Source organism: Callithrix jacchus, chromosome 1 (assembly GCF_049354715.1).
Source record: "Callithrix jacchus isolate 240 chromosome 1, calJac240_pri, whole genome shotgun sequence".
Lineage (NCBI taxonomy): Eukaryota > Metazoa > Chordata > Mammalia > Primates > Cebidae > Callithrix > Callithrix jacchus.
Window position 1 is genome coordinate 105,202,774 of NC_133502.1, and position 21,964 is coordinate 105,224,737.

Here is a 21,964-nt window from a genome sequence, read left to right on the forward strand (position 1 = left end):
GAGGTGTGAGTGCTGGAAACAGCTATTTCTGTTTCCCAGAACGATAGTGAATCCTCTTATCTTTCCAGGATAATTTTAGGAGAGCCTCAGTCATATATAATACTTGCATTGCCTAGATTTTAAGTTTGCAGTACTTTGAAATGACAGCTTTTCAAAAAAGATACTACCTAAAGTGAAATGAGATAGAAATTTAAAGAAAAGATGCATATTGAAGTAATCCATTTAAGATAATAGCTGGAAATATTTATTCTGTTAGTATGTCTTTCACTGGATTTTATTTTACCTGAAAATGTTAGATAGAAGAGACTCTGGATTTGAAAATTGGAGCCCAGGATGGCGAAAGGAGTTCCCAAGAGGTGGTCTTGGGACCAGGCTGAGAACTCTGTTCTCCTGACTGCTCTTCTCTATACCACAGTATCCTGCTAAATCTAAACATGAGGAATGTTCACATGGATAATGTTGCCAATTGACACCATCCAACATGGCTTAATAGAAAAACTGTGGACTTCGTAGCCAGGGAAATTCAAACTTAAGTCTTTATCTCACAAGATTTCATGAACTAATTGAGGTAGCATGTGAAGCACCTAGCACAGAGCAGATGTTCAAGAATTAGGTCCCACAGGGGAATTACAACTTGAAGACACATTCTAAAAGTCAGGAAAGTTTGTCTCTAATTCCTTCTCGCCTTCTCTTCCTGTTGTCTAGCGGGTACTATGGGTGGGTACATGGAGCCTTCAGGTTGCTCTCAGAATACCTAAGGTTTTCCCAATACAGTATGTGTCAAACTTCATTCCATGCGTCATCCCATTCTATACCTGTTTTTTATCTAAATTAAGGACCATTCATGCTGGCTTTGCTAATAATCTTATTACCATTTTCGTGAACATCAGTTTATAACTAAAGCTAGATTAATATATTACCTTAAAATATCAAGTCTCCAGTTAAAGAGATTTAATCTCATTTAGAGCAGTCTTGCCAGTCTTACTTTTTATTGATCTCCTCTGCCTTTTTCAATATGAAAAGTCTTCTCCATAACAGAGTATTCAGGATCAAAGTAGGAGTTAAAAGCTTCTGGTTTTCTATGTGATATTTATCAACTCTGCAGGATGAATCATTTCCAGCAGTGAGCTTGTCTGCTGCTTGGTTGTCTTCCCTTTTGATGTTTCTGTTACATTTAAAATATAAAATAAATGTATTATTAATTTCTTAGAATATATTTATTAACTTTTATTTATTTTAATAAGGTAATATATGTTCATTACTAAAAGTTTTATATATAAAGAATGCTATAGAAGAGAGTGAAAACTCTCCTGTGTTTCTACTCTACCTCCCCCATTTTCAAATTTGGGTAACTACCACCATCATATGTATCTTCCTAGAACTTTATTTTACACATGAACCAGTATATCTTTTTTTAAGTGTATAAATCAGTCAATTTGTATTTTTATCAAATAATGGTTTACAAAGCCAAATAACTAAAAAGACATTATTTTTAAACCAGCACTTTCTCAGTCAATAGCACCAACACCACCACCACCCCTGATAGCCAGAGGGACTACCCTTAACTCCTAACTCTTAGTTTCTATTATTGTCTTCATGTCTCTAATTGGTCTGCTTTTACTCTTTTTTCTTTTTTCTGGATTTGTCGATTATATTATCTTCTATTATGGTAGTTAAAAATCGTGCTGTCTTAACATTTCCACATCATTTTTCTCCCATCCTTTCAACAGTTATATCACGCAGTTTTTTTATTAGTTCACTGTTTACACTATTTGACAATGTAAATATTGTTCATTGATGAGCTAAGCAGTAGGCTGTAATTTCATCCATTTTTTTTGGTCAACTATTTTTCCCACTGGAGTTAATAATTGCCTTACATTTTAATTTTCTTTGTTTCTTTGTTGTATATCTCTAGCTGATTCTTTTCTTTTATATTTTTAGATATATATTTATATATATGATTGCATTTTAGGTTCTGGGGTACATGTAAAGAAAATATGCAGGATTGTTGCATAGATACATACATGGCAATGTGGTTTGCTGCCTCCATCCCCATCACCTATATCTAGCATTTCTCCCCATGTTATCCCTCCCCGACTCCCTACCCCCCACTATCCCTCCCCTAGTCCCTGACTACAGACCTCAGTGCGTGATGCTGTCCTCCCTGTGTCCATGTGTTCTCATTGATCATCACGTGTCTATGAGTTAGAACATGTGGTGCTTGATTCTCTGTTCCTGTGTCAGTTTCCTGAGAATGATGGTTTCCAGGTTCATCCATGTCCCTACAAAGGACAAAAACTAATCGTTTTTTATGGCTGCATAGTATTCCATAGTGTACATGTGCCACATTTTCCCTGTCCAGTCTATCATCGATGGGCCTTTGGGTTGGTTCCAAGTCTTTGCTATTATAAAATACTGGCAAACTGATTGCAACAGCACATCAAAAAGCTTATCCATCATGATCAAGTAGGCTTCATCCCAGGGATGCAAGGCTGGTTCAACATACACAAATCTGTAAATGTAATTCACAACATAAACAGAACCAAAGACAAAAACCACATGATTATCTCAATAGATGCAGAGAATGCCTTCAACAAAATTCGACAGCACTTTATGTTAAAAACTCTTAATAAACTAGATATCTATGGAACTTATCTCAAAATAATAAAAGCTATTTACGACAAACCCATAACCAGTATTACACTGAATGGGCAAAAATTGGAAGCATTCCCTTTGAAATTTGGCACTAGATAAGGATGCCCTCTCTTACCAATCCTATTCAATATAGTATTGCAAGTTCTAGCCAGAGCAATCAGGCAAGAAAAAGAAATAAAGGGTATTCAATTAGGAAAAGAGGAAGTCAAATTGTCTCTATTTGCAGATGACATGATTATATATTTAGAAGACCCTATTGTCTCAGCCCCATATCTCCTGAGAAACTGATAAGCACCTTCAGCAAAGTCTCAGGATACAAAATCAGTGTGCAAAAATCACAAGTATTCCTAAACACCAATAACAGACTTAAAGAGAGCCAAATCAAGAATGAACTGCCATTCACAATTGCTACAAAGAGACTAAAATACCTAGGAATATAACTAACAAACAATGTAAAGGACCTCTTCAAAGAGAACTACAAACCACTGCTCAACAAAATAAGAGAGGATACAAACAGATGGAGAAACATGCCATGCTCATGGTTACGAAGAATCAATATTGTGAAAATGGCCATACTGCCCAAAGTAATTTACAGATTCAGTGCTATCCCCATCAAGCTACCAATGACCTTCTTCACAGACCTGGAAAAAACACCTTAAACTTCATATGGAACCAAAAGAGAGCCCACATAGCCAAGTTAATTCTAAGCAAAAAGAACAAAGCTGGAGGTATCACGCTACTTGACTTCAAACTATACTACAAGGCTGCAGTAATCCAAACAGCATGGTCTTGGTACCAAAACAGAGATAAAGACCAATGGAACAGAGCAGAAGCCACACATCTACAACCATCTGATCTTTGACAAACCTGACAAAAGCAATGGGGAAAGGATTCCCTGTTTAATAAATGGTGTTGGGAGAACTGGCTAGCCATGTGCAGAAAGCAGAAATTGGACCTCTTCTTGACACCTTACACTAAAATTAACTCCAGATGGATTAAAGACTTAAACATAAGACCTTACACCATAAAAACCTTAGAAGAAAACCTAGGCAAAACCATTCAGAACATAGGCATAGGCAAGGACTTCATGACTAAAAGCATTGGCAACAAAAGCCAAAATAGACAAATGGGATCTAATTAAACTCCAGAGCTTCTGCACAGCAAAACAAATAATCATTAGAGTGAACTGCCAACCAACAGAATGGGAAAAATTTTTTGCAATCTGCCCATCTGACAAAGGACTTATATCCAAAATCTACAAAGAACTAAAACAGATTTACAAGAAAAAAAAACCCATTCAAAAGTGGGCAAAGGATATGAACAGACACTTTTCAAAAGAAGACATATATCAGGCCAACAAACATGAAAAAATACTCGTCATCACTGGTTATTAGAGAAATGCAAATCAATGCTACATTGAGATACCATCTAATACCAGTTAGAACGGCGATCATTAAAAATTCAGGAGACACCAGATGCTGGAGAGGATATGGAGAAATAGGAATACTTTTACACTGTTGATGGGAGTGTAAATTAGTTCAACAATTGTGGAAGACAGTGTGGCAATTCCTCAAGGACCTAGAAATAGAAATTCCATTTGACTGAGCAATCCCATTACTGGGTATATATCCAAAGGATTACAAATTGTTTTGTTATAAGGACACATGCACATGTATGTTCATAGCTGATTCTTTTCTAATTCACCGACATATGAAATCTTTCAAAACATGGTAAACATGTATGATAATATATCAGTTTCTTTTCCTTTATTTTAAATTTAAGATCTCCCTTTTGGAACCCTTTGTCTTTTCTAATCAGGACTGGTTGTCCTCTTGTACTTTATACAGTTGTCATCCTGGGACCTTGCTTCACTGTTGTCCCAGGAGTTCATTTAACAGCTTTGCTGTGCTGAGTTCCCTGTTTCTGGATCCTGTTTTTTCTTCCTTGGTTTAGTTCCTTATTTTACTAGGGCATATCCTTATGTAGCTTTCTGAGTAAGGATCCAAGGAACCCTTGGAATAATTTTTAAATCAATTCATGACTAAAAATGTCCCTATTCTGTCCTCTAACTTAATTGATATTTTGGCTGGGTATAGAATCTCAGATATAAGTTATTCTGAAAACTCTATTTTGTAGTCTGCCAATGATCCCTTTCGAAAATTCGCGGCTCTTCAGCATCCTCATTCTTTATATGTGACCTATTGTTTATGAAAACTTTTAAAAATCTTTTATTTCTCTAAGATATTCTGAAATTTAAGGAAGGCTCTGTTTTAGTATAGGTATTCTTTATTCTTCTTCCAACCCCAGCCCTTCTGGGGCCCTTTAACCTAGAGATTTGAATACAAGAAATGTTCATTTAGTATTCAGGTGAAAGTTTCCTCCTCTCCATTTTCTCTGTGTTCCATTACTATAACTTCTTTTAGCTGAAGAGGAAACTTTTACAAATTATTATTTTATTTTTCTGAACTTTTCTCTCCAGTTTTCTGTGGTCTTTCTACTTCCTGAGAAATTTTCTAGAATTATCCTTCAAATTATCTTTGTTTTTTGGCTTTCATAGATTGATTTTCTTTTTTTGGGGGGGAGGGGGGGGGTCTATGACCTGCTGAATCATCGATTTTTTTTTTTTTTGAAAGCTTAAGAGATCTTTTTATTCTCCTAATGTTTCCTTTCTTAAGTCAGTACCAATATCCTATTTGTCTTTCAGAAAGATCTTTCTGAGGCTTTTTTTTTTCCACTTAAAAGAGTGTTTTAAGTTTTTTGCATTGACCTCTTTACATTGATCTCTGTTTTCTTCTCCCTCTTGCCTACCCACCTCAGGTGTGTTTGCTTAGGTCTCAATTTCTGCTGGAGATTTTCTTCAAAGATTTGGTGTTCCTACATGTTTTACAACAGTTAAGCACTAAATAGCTTTCCTCCCTGCCTCCTCTTCAGGCAGTTCCCTGGGTTAGGAGTCTGGGTGTTGGAGAGTGTTAAGATGGCAGAACCCAACTGTTTCTCTCATCTATCCTGCCTCCTGTTCAGCCCAGTTACAGAACTCAGTGCCTACTGGGCTTTTCCCTGCCTCTCATGGAACTGAACCAGTTTGGTCCTCCACTCTGTGTTAGTAAACATTATCACTTGAGTGTCTCCAGACCCTATCATTTACTCAGACAAATCTCAGCCTGATTGAAATATGGAAAGATGATTAATAGCTTTCAGCATCCTTTCTGGGTTCACTACAGATCCCACATATTTGGCAGACATCCTTCTACATCTGTGGCTTGAATTACTTCCCAGTTTTTTCATTAAGTTTTGTTGTTATTGTTATTTCATTTTGTTGGGGTCTTAGGGAACAGAATGAAGTAAATAATTTTTTCCTGGAAGTTCCTGGAGATTTTATTCGAATCCAGGTTGCCCTGGGCATTTTTCAGAAGTGTTAAGTCATTTTCAGTTTTTACCTTTAGTTATTTAACAACTTTTGAGTGCCTACTAAGCATATACAGCATGATGGTAATTCTTACAAGTAATTTCATTACCTAATTATCCTTGAGTATGGAATCTTCTTCATAGTCCTCCACCCACCCCATTTTATCCTTTTAAAAGTTTAAATTATTGGAAAGCTTCCTTTGTAGCCACAGTGATTTTGGAAACTCCCTTTCACCTTCATCAGAATGCATTGGATTAAGCAGACCAAATCATCTCTTTCAGACTGTCTAAACCTTTTAGGGCTGGTGTTACTTTTAGAGACACACACTATGTAATTACATAGTAGAGTCACATCATGGATTTGTAAGAATATAGTTATAGGTGCCCAGGAAAAAGGGGGTCGGGGAGAACTAAGAGGGAGTAAATTATACAAAAGGCTCTGGGGCTGCCCTTCATCAAATGAGGGCATGCAGTCAAATAATGTGACAGAGAAATGGGATCTGTTGTTCCCATGGTTGGTCTTGGTTCCTGGATGCCTCACGTAGTGTGAGCACCTCTCCAAAGTACAAGCCTAGTTCAGTGACACTAATTCTTGTTCAGCAAGGCCCCTAACTGCCAACACGAGACAAAAACCAAACTTCATCCTTCGCTACAGTAACTGTGGCTTTTCTACCACTAAGAGAATGGCAGTCTGTATCAGAAATATGGAATGGCAAGATGGTCTCATGGTCACCGTGAAGTGTATTCAAAATGTACTTTTTAAGGGCAATTTAGACCATGTATGATTTCTTCCTTGCCCACTGATCCTAATTGCTATTAAATTACATTTCTAAAGTCAGAGGAAATAGATAAATCAGTATACCTTTTATTTTATCACAGCTATTATGAGCACATGGTCACTGCCAGAATTCCTTCTGCTTTCAGTTTCTGACTTCCACTAGGAAGCTGAGAGAAGAGGAGCAACAGTTCCTTAATCACTTATTCAAACCTTAAGGAAGATGTTGGTGTAGGGTGGAAACAGTTTGGGGAATTTCAGATGTTTTTGTAGTTGAATAAAACCTTACAACTTATAAACTTACAAAACCTTAGAAATGTACTATTTAACAAGTATGTCATAGCTATCAGTCAGTTTAAAAAAAAAAAAAAAAAAGAGCAGCCAATCCAAGTGGATATCAGGCATAAACTGATATCAGCCAGCTCATAACACACATTATTCTTCCTCAATAGTTGAACTCTTACTGCCTCTCTCTGCCTCTGTGGCAGCTTTGAGATCCTCAGTGCTCATTTCCCTCATCTGGTATGTTTCAGCAATAGAATTGGTTCTGATCCCTTCTCCCTTAATCCTTATTTAAATACTCTAGTTTTCAAGACACTTGTAAGTTCAGAATTTTTCCGACCTATTTCTATTATCTGGACACTCGAAGAGTTACTTCACTTCGGAGGTTCGAAGTCTGATACAGTCTTTCATGGCCCCGTGCCAACTGTAGGCCATCTCCTGCTGATCTTTGTAGTAACACCTGCTATAGTGATGATTCTGTACTGGTGACTGTGGCACAGCTTTCCCTCATCTTTTACCCAGAATTTTTTCCCAAGTAAATCACTGGCATTTGTGCATGTACTCATGTCACAAGGTTTTCCCTCATGTCTTTCAAAGTTGTCTGCTTTCTTCATGATGCTTGAATGATCTTCCATTACACCTCGCAATCCTTCATTGTAGAAGGAGCTGATTGTGTATGATTTGTATGTTTCTGTTAGATGCATTTAAAGGTCTGTTTTTGTTTAATAACTTCTGGAAGAGATCTCTTAACCTCCTAACAAAGTACAATTTTCTTACCTAGTGGAACACTGGTTTTGTTTTTGTTTTTTGGTCTTCCGACTGCCTAACTTAGTAATAGATCATAATGCAAATTAAAAAAAAAAAACACTTTATTTAAAATGTTGAAAAATTATTCTGCAAAATTTTCGTAAAGAGAAGAAGAAAACTCTTAATCTGGGGCAAAATATTGGAACTTTCAAACTTAACACTGTATAACTATTTCTCAGTTTATCAGGGGTGTAATTAATGCTTTTGTCCAAAAATACTTAGTTCTTCATAAATTTTATACCATTTTCATCTTCTATATTCATTAGTCACATGTACATTATACAGAATGCTGGGTTTAAAAAGGAGGTGGAAAGAAAAAGCCCATTTTTTTTCTCAAAGCTTCTTAGTGCAAAGCTGATTGAGCACTTAACAGTTTTCAGGGAAGGGGGTCCTTTTGAGTAAACCCACATGTATTTGAGTGAATTTGGTTGTACCTACCAGTGAGTCAAGATGGTGACACTGATTTTTCAAGCAGACAGTAAACATTGCTTTTAAAAGTGCCAGGGCCTTGCTCTACTGTGCACTGTAATAGCCCTGGTAATAGCATATGGATAAAATAAATCACTGAAGTCTATAGATGTAACAGGATTTTAGCCAAGAGTTTACCCAAAAAAAAAAAACCTCATACTCATACCTTTTAGTAGATATGGAAACCAAAACTGAGTGTTTTATTGTCCCTGCCCTCCTTCACTTGCCAGTTATGTTTATTTCTTGTTTATTGCCCCTGCCCTCCTTCACTTGTCAGTCATTCTTCTGGAAGAATTGAGGGTCAAATGGGGATGGAGTAAATCCACATGCAGATTATTATTAGTCTCTTATTAACAAATAATATTTATAGAGTTTTTTAAGCTGCTTAAAATATTATGAAAAGTTTATCCATATCTTCAAATGAAAACTGTTTTACAGTAATTTTACTGGTTTAAAGTGCCAGATATATGATATTAAACTATCTGGAAAGGCATTTTTTTACATTTGTGCAACATCTGACTGAATATACTGCCCTGACACTAAAAGTTAAGTGAATGAACGAAAACACTGATTGTCTTTCCTATGTTGCATCCTCTGTGCCACAGGAAGAAAGAAAATGAATGCTTTTTGCAAAAAAGGAAAGTAAATTTAGAAACCTAATATGGGGAAAAAACACAAGGAGAAAATTAAGACTGAAAGATATAATGACAGATTTATTGAGGAAGATCTTACTTTTGCTTTATTTCCATATATCTGCTTTGTTGTACATAATAAATTTTACAAGCATAAATTATAAGTAAATATTCTCAGACTTTTAAATACATATATAAAAATTGGAATGTTGCTAATAATTCAAGTAGCTGTGAAAATTGTTTACCTACCTTCTATATGTGTTACTCAACTTCCTTTTTATCAGTCTTCTTATGCCATACAAGAATTAAATGCTGTTACACACCAAGAGTCAGTAAACTCTGTGGCCCACAGGCCAAATTCAGCCTACTGTCTGTTATTGTACACTTTGCAAACTAAATTTCGGTTTTATATTTTTTAATGGTTGAAAAAAATCAAAGAATTAATTTTTATGACACATGAAAATTACTTGAAATTCAAATTTCAGCATCCAAAGAAAGTTTTATTGGAACCCAGCTCTACTCATATGTTGTGTATTGTCTAGAGATGCTTTCCTGCTACATGGACAGAGTTGAGTAATTATGACAGAGACAATATGGCTGACAAACTAGAGTATTTACTATCTGACCCTTTATAGAAATGCTTCCCAATCCCTTTACTCACTAAAATGCTCTTAGCAATGTCTAGTGCATATTTGCACTAAAGAAATGCTAGTTATCACTAACATTAAGCTTTACATAAAACAATAACATTTATATAGCCAAAAATACATACCAGAGTCTGAAAAATTCATCATGTATTGTTCCTGAAAATGAAGACTACAAAGAAAAACATTTATGTAACAAATTCATTATTATTTAAAAATAATATAACATGGCCTTAGGAAATAATAGACTAAACTCATTTTAAAAGGACTTATATTCGGAATATTTTATGTATTTTCTATGAAAAGACTTTTAAGCCAACAGCTTATACCTGCTTTCTTGTCATGTGATCAATGTATGTGCTTATTGCCATCCTTCAGTTCCCAACTTACTCTGATTGCCTATGTTACTTCTCTATTTTTACCTACTGTCTGATTTTGCTTAAGGGAAATGCTCCTCATATGCTTACAGTCTTTGGTGGATAAACAAAGGGGAGAGAAAAAACTTAGAAACCAAAAGATAAAAGAACTTCAGTGTGGACATGGTCATGGGCACATCAGGACAGTGGCACCTCATTAAACAAGGCTCAAGTGTCATACAAGTTCTTTGAACTTACCTGTTTGGCAACAAGGCAGACCAAATTCTTATCCACTGTTACCATCCTGTTAGCCAAAGAATTAGGCAACCACATGTTTCTGGGCCAAACTGACCCATTCATAAAAATATTTTGAGACAATATAAGAAGTATTTTACTGAATTGTTTTGGGTTATTTATTTCATCCTTATTTCCCCCAAATATAGACTTTAGTGGCATAACACACTGAAAATTTGTTCAGATTCTGTCTGATGTGCTGATATATGCGTTGTTGGTTTACTAGCTAGAATAAGTCTTCCTGGGACATTATCAAGGTATTTAGGGTTTCCCAGCTCAGTTGTATCATCCAAGCCTGCTTTCTGTTTAGTCCCTTACCTCTGCATCCCCACAGTGTCATTCCGTTTCTCTTTATCCAAAGTCTCCTGCAGTTTGGCCAGGTCACTGTTTATCAGCTATAAGATCAGAAAGTGGACAAGTGCAACAAAGGAAGCTGACATCCAAACACACTTTGCTCTTGTGAACAGGTCTTCTGTGGGTTTGCAAAATGCTGTTTCAGGATGAGCAATGGCTTATATTCAGCAAGTTGGGTAGTGTCACAAACTGAGCTGACTAAGGAAAAGACCCATTGGGAAATTGATGTTTGATTTTTGTAAAAGTACAGCTGTTTTCTAAGTTCAGAAAGGCCAATATTAGAAATATCAAACCTGTTTTAATCTTATTTCAAGCATTTTCCTGATAACTTCTTTGAAACACTCAAAATGACAAGTTAGTAAGAAACATTAAAATCATGGTGAATGTCTTCAGTATGTGAAGACTGCCTACAAATGTATAACAAAACATTAAGAGCAAAAAAATGTGAGCAGACTGATTTTTCAGGAACACAAAGACAGGAGCAGACAATTCTCAAAAAGAGAAAATACTACATTTTAGTAAATAATCTGTTGGAAAATCTTCAACCTCACTGCTATTCAAAGAAATTTCAATCAAGACAGCAAGCTGTCATTTTCTTCACCCTGATGTGTCATTTCATGCCACATGTAATTTGATATGAAAAAGATTATAAAAGGGTAGATCTCTCACTTAAGAGGAAACAATCAAACAAGTAAGTTCACACATCACTATGAGATGATAAGTTAGTTCACCCCCTGCGGAAAGCTATTTGGTAGCCTGTAACCAAGAGCCTTAAAATTTGCAATATGCGTTGATATGCTGTTACATAGAAAATTTCAACCATGAAAATTTCTGTGTATAAAGTTGTAAATTATAGTGCTATTTATAATAGCACCCAAAAAACTAAATATTTTACAGTAGAAGTACAGTTAAACCCACTATAAGTTTACTTAAGAATTTGACCCCCCAAAAAAAAAAAAAGAATGCTTAGATTATAATGTTAAGAGCAAAATACAGAACATAAGATTTTACATCTAGGGGTCCACAGTCCTTTAAATCTGTACTAATATACTATCTGCAGACCCTATGTAACTTTAAATTTTAATTTTAGTTAAAATTGAAATTAAATAGATTTAAAAATCATTTTTTTAATTGCATTAGCCACATTTTATGTGCTCAGTAGCCAGATGTAGCTAGTGGCTTCTGAAATAGACAACAGTACAAAAATGGCTTTTCGTTATCTCATAAAGTTATTTTGGATGTATGGCTGTAAAATAATCTCCAAAATTATGCATAGCTCTCAAAGACTAGAAGAAAACAAAGATTAACAAAAATAAAATAGTTTTATGTGGGCAGTTCAACCATGGGATTTTTTTTCTTTTCCTTCTGTTATTTTTAAATGTTCTATCATGACCACATATTAATTTTATAAAAGAAAAATTAAACTTTGTTTCAAATGATTTTTTTAATGTAGAAATGAATACAAGTGTAGCTTGGGGGAAAACAATTTTTTTTTTTTTTGAAATGGAGTTCTGCTCTTGTTGCCCAGGCTGGAGTGCAATGAATGGTATGATCTCAGCTCAGTGCAATCTCCGCCTCCCGGGTTCAAGCAATTTTCCTGCCACCAATTAAAATTTACTCTCCACAGTTGAGTTCCGTGTGTGTGTGTGTGTGTGTGTGTGTGTGTGTGTGTTGTGCTATTAACATTTAGATTTTATCCGAATTTCAGAAACTCAGATTCTTAGGGAATGGAGCACTATTGAATTGGAAAGCACTCTTGCAGGTGTTTTCACACAACCATGTATACATGCAAATATGTTCTATATGTTACAATGAACAAAAACTGACTTTTTTTTTTTTTTCCTGAGCTTCATGTTTGTTTGTTTGTTTGTTTTTCTGCATTTTTTTTATTTTTTATTTTTTATTGGATTTTAGGTTTTGGGGTACATGAGCAGAGCATGTAAGACAGTTGCGTAGGAACACACATGGCAGTGTGCTTTTCTTTCCTTCTCCCCTTCACCCACATTTGGCATTTCTCCCCAGGCTATCCCTCCCCACCTCCCCCTCCCACTGGCCCTCCCCTTTTCCCCCCAATAGACCCCGGTGTTTAGTACTCCCCTTTCTGTGTCCATGTGTTCTCATTTTTCATCACCCACCTATGAGTGAGAATATGCGGTGTTTCATTTTCTGTTCTTGTGTCAAAAAACTGACTATTTTTACATTAAATTTAAAATGACCACACCACCCTGTCCTCTGTTTACTCTTCACAATTCCAGACAGATAGTTTACAAATGCATTCTTTTGGCCTTCACTTTGTGCCCTGAAGCCAACATTAAATGCTCACTGTGCCTCACTAGTGATACTCAAGGAAAAGAAGAAGTACTAGTATCTACAGGAATAATCTGTATGTCCCTCTTTATTGTCTGCCTTAAGTTCATTTGTGTCTGCTTCTGGCTAAATCTGGCAAAGAGATACTAAGCAGACCTGAGCAAATGAGCTGCTTCTACAAGCAAATGTCGTAGGATGCATGGGAACAGATGCCTGTTCAGCCGAGTTGTACCTTTGTGCTCTTGACACAGTGCTAATGGGTCCATTAAAGTTCATAATTAGAGTCCACCCATTCAAGTAACTACTTACTATAGGTCCATCTAGATGTCTCATTGGCTCTTTTGATGATTGGCTTGGTGCAACATCTCAAGGCCACTCTGTTGGTTATTGCTGATATACTGTTTTATATGAATAGGGACATAACCCAAGGAGTTGGAAAAGATTAGGATGCTGAGTAGGTTACTGTTCTGACTAAAGTGTGAAGGTAAATCTATATCTTAATTATGCAAAAAAGGAATGCCTTTTCCAATAGCTTGTGGGAAACAAATTACAGCCATCAACTTAGACAAGTTTGAAAAGTAGGAAGCATTAATCATCATGAGATGCAGGCTGGAAGGAATGCCTATTACACTAGGTAAGGGCAATAACCCAGATATTTAGTAAAGGGAAGGGTCACTTACAATGTCACTTACAATGACAGTGACAACACAGGATTTGAGTTTGCAGTGCGATAGAGCAATTTTTAAAAGGCAGTGGTGGCAGTTGCTTTGGCCATCAGACATTACATCAGAGAACAAGGAGAGGGAGGTCTCTGTTGAGCTGCTAGTGCTACGAGATGATAGCACAGAATAATGGATGTGGACAGACTACCGGAAGGAGGAGGGAAAATTCAATGAATTGAAAAGTCAGTGTCATGAATACACAAAGCGTTAAATACCTGACTCTCAGTAAGTTAACCCTCATGAGAAGAGGAAAGGAATTTATATGTTTAAGTTAAGGATAGATTTCGGATCCTTGACATCTAAGCATAAAGTAAAAATAAGCATAAAGTGTGACACATAGGATACTTGCTAAGTAGAAAGATCAATGGGCTGTGCAGTAGACTTTGAAAGGAGGTGGTTGGTCACTTGACTGAACTGAAATACTAGAAAGTATTTCAGCATGAATGGATTCATTCATCTCTGTTAGTCCTACCTCTGTAAGTTCTATGACTGTAGGCTTCCACATTGGAAAGGGTAATACATTGGTCTTGTTTCCTGTCACTCATGTTCTGGCTGTCCACTCTCCTTTGTCTCTGCTTGATCCCCAGTCTCTGATTCTGACTTCCTTTTTTCCTCCTCCACTTTTCTCCTACAACACTCTGGTTTGCACCACTTCACATTACAAGGGCCTCACATGTGACCACATCTCATTGCTTAGGAACCTTATACCCGCAGGTAACAGGCAAATATGTTCCATTTCTTTTCTTCTCTAAACATCCTATGCAAGTAGAATACATTGATGCATATGCAGAAACTATAATATTAAAATTTTCAGGAAGCCTAGAGAGTATGCCAAATTTGATCTCAAATAATCACTTGCAAAGGTTTGCAAAGACTAAGAAAATTATTAAGGAAATAGTATCTATCCAGCTGAGTTTGATATTCTTAACATTTCCATCCCAGCTGTGTGATTTGAATAGCAGAAGTGTAGTGGCTAGGAACCTGTGTTTTATTATTTCTTACTCCACCCACTCCATTTGTATATTGTATCTCTTGTTTTCTTGGTTTCCTCTGGGGTTGAGCATATTGAGCATCTTTAGAGATTTTGAAGATTCTCCCCTTTAACAGGTGGAGAAGCTTAGGAAGAAACATTCTCTATGTGAGGGAAATTGGCAGAAACCTGATGACTTTCCAGTTTTCTATAAATCAGATGTGCCTGGATTTGATGACATGAATAAATTATGTGCAATTCCAGGGACTGGAAAGATTTCACTGGGTTTACAGTTTGGTCAGAGATTTGAGAGAAGCAAATTGCCTCACCATGAGGTTCTTTATGTAGCAATTTTGCCATCAGTGATAGTGGCTACTGTGTGCTCAGGCCACAGCTAGGAGCTTGGCATGCATTTTCTCATCTATCCTCACAAACCCTGGGAGATCCATGAGGAACTCAAGGCTCAGAGATACTTAGCTACTTGCCCAAGGACACGGAGAGTATCTGAAACAGAGTCTTGTTTCTACTGACCTCTCTAGCTCAGCCCTGGGCTACATTTTGCCATCAGCATCCTCCTTGCCAGATAACCTGGAGCACATTTCCATACAGCAGATTCTCATGTGAATTCTTACACTTTTTTCCTCTTTCTACCTTCCTCCCTAACAGCAGGAGTTTGGCATAAAATGTATTTTGAATTCTCACAGCGTTGACACCAGATAGGACACATAACAGTGTGATCCTGCTGGAGATACAAAGTCAAACTTTTCCCTAAACATTCAAGGGAGGAAAGAAATATGCAGAAGACCAGGCTTATAAATTTTTTTTCATACAGCTTTGGAGTTATTTGTCTTCTCGGTTGCTACATTTATTTACCCAGTAGACACAGAAAAATGAGATAAACACCTGAGAGAGTATGTTCAGATTTTTCAAATTCTTCAATATTTGATAAGCTACAAATGATAATATTGATTCCTTTTTTTTTTTTTTTTTTTGAGACAGTCTCGCTCTGTTGCCCAGGCTGGAGTGCAGTGGCGCAATCTCAGCTCACTGCAACCTCCACCTCCTGGGTTCAAGCGATTCTTCTGCCTCAGCCTCCTGAGTAACTGGGACTACAGGCACACGCCACCACACCAGGCTAATTTTTGTATTTTTAGTAAAGACAGGTTTCACCATGTTGGCCAGGCTGGCCTCAAACTCCTGACCTCGTGATCTGCCCACCTCGTCCTCCCAGAGTCCTGGGATTATAGGCATGAGCCACCACACCTGGCCAGTTGATTCAAATTTTACATTATGGGTCATTACATAGAAGGTAAATCAACTGGTGTTGCTTTTTAAAAGTAATAATGACCTTTAATAAAGTAATCTATAAGGTGTTCTTTAGTGAGTTATGTCTGAGAAGAAATAGTGAAGTTTGTTATAGCAATTAAAAATGGAGAGTGTAGGTTTGGAATGTCTTGTTTAAAAAAAGAGAGTGAAGAGTGTTTTAAAAATAGTCTTGTGAGGGAGGACTCAAGATGGCGCTGTGAGAACAACCCAGGATTGGAGCTCTCGTTGAATCCGCAAAGAGGTGAGTCGGAGCTGCATTTCCAGACTGATCTTTGTTGCCCACAGAACAGGGAAACTCCCAAGTATAAAAAAGACACGGGACGCCAGGCAGTAAGTCTGCCTGGCGAAGCCGGCAGCCAGGGCGGCAGCGGCCGGCCCTACCCAGCAATCCCCAGGGTGCGCTTGTCCGGGTGCCCTGTTGAACCGGCAACCTGAGACTTGAGAGGGCTGGACTTGAGACTGAACGAGACTTGGACAGTAGGCCAGCCCAGGGGATTGCAGGGACAGAGCGTTCAGGGTACCCAGTGGGACGAACAAAACCGCAATTTCAAACTATCCCGAGCAGACGGTCCGAGACGCTCTGTGGGGGAGGGGCATCCACCACTACCGAGGCAACCCGCCCCAACTGAGATACACACCCACTGCTGACGCAGCCAGCCATTGCCGAGGCAACCTGTCCCTACTGAGATACAGGCCCACTGCAGACGCAGCCTGCCGTTGCTGAAGCAACACGCTACAATGAAGAGACTCTGCCGCAGGGCATGGCGGAGACCACAGCAGAGCCTGCAGGAACAGGGCAAATCACACAACAGCAGGGCAGAGACTCGGCAGGCAAACAGCGGCTAGTCTGCCTCCTAGCTGGGCAGGACACCTCAACGGACATCGAAAAATAAAGCCCGAACCCCCCAACACAGAGCATTTGAGAATAAAAGGGTTTTTTTAATGAGCTCTGTTGCAGCAGAATCAAACATAGCAGCCTAACAGCCCTGAATGAACAACAGAGCTCACAGCTCAGAAATTGAGCTCCTAAAAAGAACAGACTGTCTCCTCAAGCAGCTCCCTGACCCCTCTATATCCAAAAGACTGACATTTGGCAGGCATCATCCTGGGACAAAGATGGCAGAAAAAGAAACGGGTAGCATCCCTCACTGTGCCACAGCTGCTAGAGGTGCACCCCAGAGAAGCAGGGCCTGGAATGGACCTCAGCAGTCGTACAGTGAAGGGGCTAGGCTGGTAGAAGGAAAACCAAGTAACAGAAATACTTCATCATCAACAATCTGGGTGTCCACTCAGAGACCCAATCGAAAAGTCAGCAACTACACAGACGACAAGCAGATAAACCCACAAAGATGGGAAGAAACCAGCGAAAAAAGGAGGAAAACACCCGAAACCAGAACCCTCGCCTCCTAGAAAGGACCAAAACTCCTCACCAGCAAGGGAACAAAGCTGGACGGAGAATGACTGTGACGAAATGATGGAATTAGACTTCAGAAGGTGGATAATGAGAAACTTTTGTGAGCTAAAAGAACATGTATTAAATCAATGCAAAGAAACTAAGGAACTTAAAAAAAGATATGAGGAAATGATAACAAGAATGGATAACTTAGAGAGGAATATGAATGAATTAAAGGAGCTGAAAAACACAATACGAGAACTTCGCGAAGCATGCACAAGTTTCAATAGCCGAATTGACCAAGCAGAAGAAAGAATATCTGAAGTCGAAGATCAACTCAATGAAATTAAACGAGAAACCAAGATTAGAGAAAAAAGCACAAAAAGGAATGAACAAAGTCTCCAAGAAATGTGGGACTATGTGAAAAGACCTAACCTACGTTTGATAGGTGTGCCAGAAGGGGACGAAGAGAATGAGTCCAAGCTGGAAAATACTCTTCAGGACATCATCCAGGAAAACTTCCCCCACCTAGCAAGACAGGCCAACACTCAAATGCAGGAAATACAGAGAACACCACAAAGATATTCTGCAAGAAGAGCAACCCCAAGGCACATAATCGTCAGATTCAACAAGGTTGAAATAAAGGAGAAAATACTAAGGGCAGCCAGAGAGAAAGGTCGAGTTACCCACAAAGGGAAGCCCATCAGACTCACAGCAGATCTCTCGGCAGAAACACTACAAGCCAGAAGAGAGTGGGGGCCAATATTCAACATTCTTAAAGAAAAGAACTTTCAACCCAGAATTTCATATCCAGCCAAACTGAGCTTCAGAAGTGGAGGAAAAATAAAATCCTTTGCGAACAAGCAAGTACTCAAGAGATTTTGTCACCACCAGGCCTGCTTTACAAGATCTCCTAAAAGAGGCACTACACATAGAAAGGAACAACCAGTACCAGCCATTCCAAAATCACACTAAATGCTAAAGAGCACCAACATAATGAAGAATCTACAACAACTAACAGGCAAAACAGCCACTTAGCATCAAAATGGCAGTATCAAATTCACACATAACAATATTAACCCTAAATGTAAATGGCCTAAATGCACCAATCAAAAGACACAGACTGGCAAATTGGATAAAAATCCAAAACCCATCAGTGTGCTGTATCCAGGAAACCCATCTCACATGCAAGGATACACAAAGGCTCAAAATAAAGGGATGGAGGAAGATCTACCAAGCAAATGGAAAGCAAAAAAAAGCAGGAGTTGCAATTCTCATCTCTGAAATAGACGTTAAAGCAACAAAGATCAAAAGAGACAAAGAAGGCCATTACATAATGATAAAAGGATCGATAAAACATGAAGAGCTAAACGATCCTAAACATATATGGACCCAGTGCAGGCAAGTTCTTAATGACTTACAAAGAGACTTAGATTCCCACACAATAATAGTGGGAGACTTTAACACTCCACTGTCAATATTAGACAGATCAACCAGACAGAAAATCAACAAGGATATCCAGGGCTTGAACTCAGACCTGGAGCAAGCAAACCTGATAGACATTTACAGAACTCTCCACCCCAAATCCACAGAATATACATTCTTCTCAGCACCACATCACACCTACTCAAAAATTGACCACATAATTGGAAGTAAAGCACTGCTCAACAAATGCAAAACAACTGAAATCATAACAAACAGCCTCTCAGACCATAGTGCAATCAAGTTAGAACTCAGAATTCAGAAACCAACCCAGAACCGCACAGCTTCATGGAAACTGAACAACTGGCTCTTGAATGTTGACTGGGTAAACAATGAAATGAAGTCAGAAATAAAGAAGTTCTTCGAAACCAATGAGAACCAAGACACAACATGCCAGAACCTCTGGGACACATTTAAAGCAGTCTCTAGAGGAAAGTATATAGCAATAAGTGCCCATATGAGGAGAATGGAGAGATCCAAAATTGACACCCTATCATCAAAATTGAAAGAGCTAGAGGAGCAAGATCAAAAAAACTCAAAACCCAGCAGAAGACAAGAAATAACTAAGATCAGAGCTGAGCTGAAGGAGATTGAGACACGAAAAACCCTTCAAAAAATCAATAAATCCAAGAGCTGCTTTTTGAAAAGATCAACAAAACAGACAGACCACTAGCCAGATTGATTAAAAAGAAAAGAGAGAACAACCAAATAGATGCAATAAAAAATGATAAAGGGGAAATCACCACAGATTCCACAGAAATTCAAACCATCATCAGAGAATATTACAAACAACTCTATGCACATAAACTAGTAAACATGGAAGAAATGGATAAATTCCTGGACTCCTGTGTCCTCCCAAGCCTAAACCAGGAGGAAGCTGAAACTATGAATAGACCAATAACAAGGTCTGAAGTTGAGGCAGCAATTAAGAGCCTACCACACAAAAAAAGCCCAGGTCCAGACGGGTTCACAGCCGAATTCTACCAGACACACAAAGAGGAGCTGGTACCATTCCTTCTAAAACTATTTCAAACAATCCAAAAAGAGGGAATACTTCCCAAATCATTTTATGAGACCAACATCATTCTGATACCAAAACCCGGCAGAGACCCAACAAGAAAAGAAAACTTCAGGCCAATATCCATGATGAACATAGATGCAAAAATCTTCAATAAAATATTGGCAAGCCGAATGCAACAGCAAATCAAAAAACTTATTCACCATGATCAAGTAGGATTCATCCCGGGGATGCAAGGCTGGTTCAACATACGCAAGTGTATCAACGTAATTCACCACATAAACAGAACCAAAAACAAAAACCACATGATTATCTCAATTGACGCAGAGAAGGCATTTGACAAAATTCAGCAGCCCTTTATGCTAAAAACCCTCAATAAACTCGGTATCGATGGAACGTATCTCAAAGTAATAAAAGCTATTTATGACAAACCAACAGCCAATATCATACTGAATGGGCAAAAACTGGAAGCATTCCCTTTGAAATCTGGCACTAGACAAGGATGCCCTCTTTCACCACTCCTATTCAATATAGTTCTGGAAGTTCTAGCCAGAGCAATCAGGCAAGAAAAAGAAATAAAGGGTATTCAAATAGGAAAGGAGGAAGCCAAATTGTCTCTATTTGCAGACGACATGATAGTATACCTAGAAGACCCCATCGCCTCAGCCCAAAAACTCCTGAAACTGATAAGCAACTTCAGCAAAGTCTCAGGATATAAAATCAATGTGCAAAAATCACAAGCATTCATCTACACCAATAACAGACTTAAAGCCAAATCAAGAACGAACTGCCATTCACAATTGCTACAAAAAGAATAAAATACCTTGGAATACAACTCACAAGGAATGTAAGGGACCTCTTCAAGGAGAACTACAAACCACTGCTCAACGAAATCAGAGAGGACACAAACAGATGGAGAAACATTCCATGTTCATGGTTAGGAAGAATTAATATCGTGAAAATGGCTATACTGCCCAAAGTAATTTACAGAATCAACGCTATCCCCATCAAGCTACCATTGACTTTCTTCACAGAACTGGAAAAAACCACCATGAACTTCATATGGAACCAAAAGAGAACCCGCATAGCCAAGTCAATTCTAAGCAAAAAGAACACAGCGGGGGGCATCACACTACTGGATTTCAAACTATACTACAAGGCTACAGTAATCAAAACAGCATGGTACTGGTACCAAAACAGAGATATAGACCAATGGAACAAAACAGAGGCACCGGAGGCAACACAACATATCTACAACTATACAATCTTTGATAAACCTGACAAAAACAAGCAAGGGGGAAAGGATTCCCTGTTTAACAAATGGTGTTGGGAAAACTGGCTAGCCATGTGCAGAAAGCAGAAACTGGACCCCTTCCTGACACCTTACACTAAAATTAACTCCAGATGGATTAAAGACTTAAACATAAGACCTGGCACCATAAAAACCCTAGAAGGAAATCTAGGCAAAACTATCCAGGACATAGGAGTAGGCAAGGACTTCATGAACAAGACACCAAAAGCATTGGCAACAAAAGCTATAATAGACAAATGGGACCTAATGAAACTCCACAGCTTCTGCACGGCAAAAGAAACAGTCACTAGAGTGGATTGGCAACCAACAGAATGGGAAAAAATCTTTGCAGTTTACCCATCTGACAAAGGGCTGATATCCAGAATTTACAAAGAACTCAAACAGATTTACAGGAAAAAAAAACAAACAAGCCCATTCAAAAGTGGGCAAAGGATATGAACAGATACTTTACGAAAGAAGACATATATGAGGCCAACAATCATATGAAAAAATGCTCATCGTCACTGGTCATCAGAGAGATGCAAATCAAAACCACATTGAGATACCATCTCACGCCAGTTAGAATGGCGATCATTAAAAAATCTGGAGACAACAGATGCTGGAGAGGATGTGGAGAAATAGGAACACTTTTACACTGTTGGTGGGAGTGTAAATTAGTTCAACCATTGTGGAAGACAGTGTGGCGATTCCTCAAGGCCTTAGAAATAGAAATTCCATTTGACCCAGCAATCCCATTACTGGGTATATATCCAAAAGACTATA

General features: G+C 38.1%; 1 protein-coding gene and 1 pseudogene across 3 annotated transcripts in view; both read left to right on the forward strand.

The window, feature by feature from the left end:
• LOC103792618 (solute carrier family 2, facilitated glucose transporter member 3-like) overlaps positions 1-20,710 on the forward strand; it is a 64,454-nt pseudogene extending 43,744 nt beyond the window's left edge. The window contains exon 2 of the transcript XR_004744538.3: positions 1-20,710. This exon is cut by the window's left edge and continues 35,601 nt beyond it. The product of XR_004744538.3 is annotated as a solute carrier family 2, facilitated glucose transporter member 3-like (transcript).
• The window catches only part of GNAQ (G protein subunit alpha q), a 333,551-nt gene that overhangs the window by 292,066 nt on the left and 19,521 nt on the right, over positions 1-21,964 (forward strand). The window lies entirely within an intron of this gene.